This window comes from Cariama cristata, unplaced genomic scaffold (genome assembly GCF_000690535.1).
Source record: "Cariama cristata isolate BGI_N322 unplaced genomic scaffold, ASM69053v1 scaffold13306, whole genome shotgun sequence".
Lineage (NCBI taxonomy): Eukaryota > Metazoa > Chordata > Aves > Cariamiformes > Cariamidae > Cariama > Cariama cristata.
Window position 1 is genome coordinate 1 of NW_009620471.1, and position 6,208 is coordinate 6,208.

A 6,208-nucleotide genomic window follows, 5' to 3' on the forward strand; every position below is an offset into this window, starting at 1 on the left:
TAGGGACATGGTTTAGTGGTGGACATGGTTGTGCTAAATTTACGGTTGGACTTGATGATTTTAAAGGTCCTTTCCAACCTAAACAATTCTATGATTAAAATATTTTCAAACACTTTCTCCTCCCAACTCTGATTTATTGAGCAGATGGTCCCAGCCAGAGCTTGGTGTGGTTCCTTCTGTCCTGCAGTACAGCCCTCAATGAGAAGGCTCCAGGCCTGCTTGCACCGTCCTTCAAGAGCTTTCCCTAGATGGTACGTGTACAAGTGAGGTGTCCAACCTCATGTTCTTCCTTTGGGCCACCATTGATTTTTCAGTGCTCTCCCTGCATGTGTTAGCCTGAGGCGACAGAGCTGTACGTTGCACTTCTGCAAGGGGTCTGTCCCTTGATGTTATGTGTAGTCTTCAGAGCTCCATACATGGTAGAAGTTGAAGTACCCTTCTCCGCACTTTCCATGTCATGTCAAAAATCTTGTTACTTTTTCCCCTTACTGTTTGATTTCCTGAAAAGTTCTCAAATGCCTTGTGAAGGTTGTTCAGAACTTGTCCATCTCCTGCTCCTCTCAGAGACCTGAGGCTTTCTCCTCAGACAAGATCACCCGCGAAATGAAATTACAGAGACAAGAGAGTCATGAGTGAGAGTTTCAAAGCACCTTAGCTGCTTTCACTCTCTTGTGCTGGGTCTAGTTTGAGTACAGCCTACAAAGCGTTAAAAGCATTGGCTCCAGAATCCAAAGCTGAGATAATGCCCTCACCTGCTAAAAGGATAATCCAGCTCCCCTCTCTTCCTATTGTTCTGATGTGGTTGTGAATCAATTGACGTGACCAGCACTTAGTGAGGCTTTACAGCTCTTGCCGTGGTCTGACACCACACGAACTTGCGATTAAGAGAGCAGGCTCTGCTGAAGCAGAGAACGGGGCCGGCACTGAGAGGGTTCCGAAACCGCTTCACAGTCTCTTCAAAGCTAAGTGCCAGGATAATGCTTTGTCCTGTGCAGGGCCAACTTATCAGAGGGCAGCTTTGGATGGTTTGGGAGAGATTTATTTTGAAACTGGCGTTGAGCTGAGGTGCCCGCTTACAGGTCTTTGCGTGAGCGCTGGGTGCCTGAGCTCCCGGTGTCGTGCGTAGGGCTCAGAGAGCGAGGCTGCTCCCTGACGCACCCACCCGCGGCCTTGTGCAGGAAATTACTCTTTCGTTGACCAAATCTCGGCTGTCTATACTTGGACTTAAGCATTAGATACACTTGTAGACTCCTGTATGTGGCTACCTATAGTCAGATGTCTTAGGCCAAATCCCCACCCTCATTACAAAGTGTTCTTGATTTTGAAGCATCCAGAAGTACCAGCATTTTTTAAAGAAAGTCTATTCCAAATTGCCTGCCTTGAAAAATCATTTCAGTTCTGTGCAGTCAGTAGGTAGCCCTGTCAGAAATCCAGTCCCCTTCCACTGTCTGGAAAACAGATTTTAAAAAGAATTTGTAAATATAATTTAAGTATTCTTATTAATTATTTAATACCTTTTAAAACATTCGTAACTGTAGCCTCTGGACACTCAAAACTATGCCAGTTCAGCTCCAGCATTAACCCTAGAACTAGAGAGTTTCACAACAGATGGAATACATTAATTTCTATCGTAGTATTCAACAGGGTACTGAACAGGTTGAAAAATCTTCTTCCTCCTTTATGAAAAATGAGTCTGTGGTCAGGCAGTTTCCATGGCTGCATATGTAGATACATAGGAAATACATTTCCCTTCAGTTTTTTGCATGCTGCATTTTACAGTAGTCTTTTGTATATTTACAACTAGGTAGGTGGAAGAAATACAGCAAGGTGTTGATTTGAGTGCCTTTCAAGTTGAAAAAGAATGAGAAATGGTCTTAGCCCTCACTAATTGTTGCTGGTTCTGAAGACCCACATCTTTTATACACCTGCCAGGTTCAGAAACTCTGCAGAATCCTGCAGTTAACACACCTGGGGCACTCTCTGCTTTCCTCATCTTCCACAAAGTGGAGCTACAGCTGCACTGAGAGAAAGGAGTGTGGAAAAATGATTGAAGCAGAAGGAAATAATATTCTGCACTGCAAAAAAGTTGAAGCTCGACAGCTGAAAGTGAAAGAGAGAGAATTCATCAATCCAGCTTTGCAATGCTCTAGATCCAGAAATCATAGAGGCTTCTTATCTTAATCCATCTTGAGTGAGCAATGAAGTGCATGTACTGCTTGCACACGGCATATTCTTTCTTTTCCTTGGCACAACTCTTACCAGGGGGTGGTAGGATGTGTTTCTTGTGGGAGACAATGGCTGGTTTTCAAAACAGTGGTTTCATTTACAGGTCGAAACGCATGGTGGCACGTACCACAGCACTGAGTAGCGGTGCCTGGTTTCTCCTGTGACTCCCCATGAGATACTGCACAAGCAGCTTTGTGAAATCTCTAAAAACTCTTCGGTGATGCTTTACGGCTGAGTGAGAGTGTCCGGATATTCTTGTTTGAGCTGTGTCAGGACCAAAGCTCTAATCACTGCTGCAGCCCTGCGTGACATATTGCCAACCTGAGGTCAAATAGGTGGCACTCAATTTCTGCTTACAGAAGAAGAGTGATAATGCTTACCAACTCATTACTGAAATAATTCTTTAGATATGATGGGCAAGGTGTATACAGCACATTGAAAAAGAGTTATACAAGTTCCTAATTATGGAATTAATGGTATTGTTAATTCTGTTGCATACTACCTACAAAACTCTCTTGCTCAAATTCTCAGAGATAAAGATTTTTGTTTCCTGGTTACATAGGTGGAAACGGAGGTAGCAGACATGTGAAGTAAATTACGTAAGACTCCCTGAAAAAAAGCCAGTCAGGAGTAACACCTGATCATCACAATGTAGCATTCTGCCAGTCCAGCCATCAAGTACTTAATTAGCTCCTTAGCACAGAGAAGTTCAATTAATTAGGATGGTTAAACCTGACAAAAAAATCAGCTGCAGCTGTGGTTGGGATCAGAGAAGGTTTGGGAAATGCAGCCCTGGACTGTAGAGCAGAAAAGGCAATACGGGGTACGTACAGCTGTGGGGTACGTACAAAGGCAGTGCTTCACCCAGTTCTCATTGACAGAATCAGCACAGAAGATGGATCAGCCATGGCTGTGTATGAACTGATGCTCATTGATGTGAAGGTGAGAAGCTTGGGGGTGAGAGATGGTGGCTGATGGGATTGTGGGATTAATGGGACTAATCATAGAATTGTAGAATGGTTTGGGTTGGAAGGTCCCCTAAGGCCCATCCAGTTCCAACCCCCCTGCCATGGGCAGGGACACCTCCCACCAGACCAGGTTGCTCACGGCCCCCTCCAACCTGGCCTTGAACACTTCCAGGGATGGGGCATCTACAGCTTCTCTGGGCAACCTCTGCCACTGCCTGGCTACCCTCATCGTAAAGTATCTCTTCCTTGTATCTAGTTTGACTCTACCCTCTTTTAGTTTAAAACCATTACCCCTTGTCCTGTCGCTACAGGTCCTGCTAATAAGTCTGTCCTCATCTTTCTTATAAGCCCCCTTTAGGTACTGGAAGGCTGCTCTAAGGTCTCCCTGGAGCCTTCTCTTCTCCAGGCTGAACAACCCCAACTCTCTCAGCCTGTCCTCACGAGGTGCGCCAGCGCTCGGATCATCTTCGTGGCCTCCTCTGGACCCTCTCCAACAGGTCCATGTCCTTGTGCTGAAGGCAGTACTGTGGTGGTGGGGGGTCTCACCAGAGCGGAGGGGCAGAATCCCCTCCCTCGACCTGCTGGTCACCCCGCTTTGGATGCAGCCCAGGATATGGTTGGCTTTCTTGGCTGTGAGCACACATTGCTGGGTTGTGTCCAGTTTTTCATCCCCCAGTACTCCCCAAGCTCTCAGCCCCTTCATCCCCCAGCCTGTATTGATACCGGGGGTTGCTCCAGCCCATCTGCAGGACTTTGCACTTGACCTTGTTGAACCTCATGAGGTTCACACGGGCCCACTTCTCGAGCTTGTCCAGGTCCCTCTGGATGGCATCCTATCCCTCAGGCATCTCAACCACAACACTCAGCTTGGTGTCATCTGCAAACTTGCCGAGGGTGCACTCGATCCCACTGTCTATGTCTTTGGTGAGGGTATTAAGCAGTACTGGTTCCAATACGGACCCCTGAGGGACACCACTCGTCACTGATCTCCGTCTGGACGTTGAGCCATTGAGCACTGCCCTCTGGATGCAACCATCCAACCAATTCCTCACCACTGAACAGTCCACCCATCAAATCCGTATCTTTCCAAATTAGAGATGATGCTGAACGTCCCTGAAGTACAGAGACTGGCTCCTTGCTGTTATGTTTACCTTTAGAATCTGACCCGACTCCCTTGTGTGCCTTTGAGGGTAAGGAGGGAGAAAGGGGCTGGTGCAAAACTCGGTTCTACCCAAGCTGAAGTCCTCAGCTGCTCCTTGGCAGGACCTTCCTTGTTTTACCCTACAGATCTGGTGAAGGGGAAGACCTGACCTCATGTCTTTGCTACACGCACTGTACTTTTTAAACATGGGAAACCGGCCTGCCTGTATCCACAAACTAAGCAAATAACTCACTGCTCCCTTCTAAATCCTTGGTCATTGCATCTCGGGCTGACCCTGGACCGTATTTTCCAGTCTCTGCGAGCCGTGTGTTAGAAATCAGTTATTTCACAGTATTGTCCAGATTGGTAATTGCCAAAAGTGTGGGGAGTTCCCCCCCCCAAGATGAGTACCCTGTGGCTGTGTTCAGGCATGTGTTGAATCATGTTGCATGGCAAGGAAGAGACCACGTTGCTGCTAATAAGACCAAATCCACTGTTTTAGATAATTAACAGGATCAAATGGCTTCATATGTTCTAAGTAGTTCAGATGAAAAGGGTACAATTCTTGCAGGATTTTGAAAATGATCTAGCTCTGCAAACCCATGTCGCAGTAAGTGGCTGTTCTACAATGTGAGAAATACGTTGTTAATGAGATGATCAGGATATGGCATTAATCTTCTCTCTCTTTTCAGTTTTCTTTTTTTTTTAGTTTTTGATTTAAGGAAGAGTACAGCAATCTTTAAGGATATGAAAATCCAGACAGCTTTTGAGTAAGATGATTTGGCTGATGATAGTATGATTGTTTAGCAATGGTGATTTCAGATTTGCAATAGGAGGGAGGAGACGGGCTGCGGCTACCGTGCAGTTCGTATGGGTTGTTCAGCCCCCTCGGTTATAGCGAAATGGGCTTGCGTTACGGTGCTGGACAGAGAGAGTGTTTGCTCTCTCTTTGGGAAAGGGTTACAGGAGATTTGATGAAGGCACTTGAGACGATGAAAGTCATGGTGGGAACAGATTTAGAATTTCTGGTGCAGGGGAAAAAAAAAAAGCCCTCAGTGTTGCCCAGTCCATCACATTTCTTCTCCATCAAAAGTGCTACTACACTTCTTTGAAGTGCTGGTATGATTCATCATTGCTAATAAGGTATAGAATAAAATGATGAAAAAAAAAATACTTTACAGGGCACATGTACAGAAAGCTATTATACTGTGGGAAATGATTAAACACTGTAACATCTTTGTAATTTATATTCTGAAACAAGTATTAACTGGTTGCAAAGGCTTTTGCAACTTGGTGTTATTCCCTGAACCTGTGTTCCTAGGAGATCCTTAGGCACCAGTCCTCGCAGAGTGGATGGATAAACTTTAGAAAGGAAAGGAAAGTTGGCTAAGCAGAAGTGGAGCAAGGGAAGCATGAGAAGAATCAACAACAGAACAGCTTGCGCTCAGCTGGATTAGGGAACACGTAAATACAACATAAACAGCAGCAAACGTGGGATCAAAAGTTTAGTTAGAAGAGATCTTGCGGGTCTGTTGACGTAACAGTGACATGGGGAAAGACAAAACCAAGTAAGACCGTGTGGGCTGGGGCAGTATGGCAAGAGACAAAGATTTGGTCCCCTGATCTGCAAGTCATTTCTTTTTCTTCCTGCTTTTTTGCCAATTTATTCCTCGGTGTTATCTGTACTTTAAAAAAATGTCAGCTGGAGAAGCTTGCTTGCTTTTCTTGCTTTAGCAATTACTGAAGATTTAATTATGGTCACGGTGCTCAAACCTTTCAGGCAGCTATTTGTTTGTGTTAAATCCAAGGCGTGAGAGCATTAACCAGTTCTCCTGATGACGGGCTGGAGTGGGAGATGTAATTCTTTGTGTAG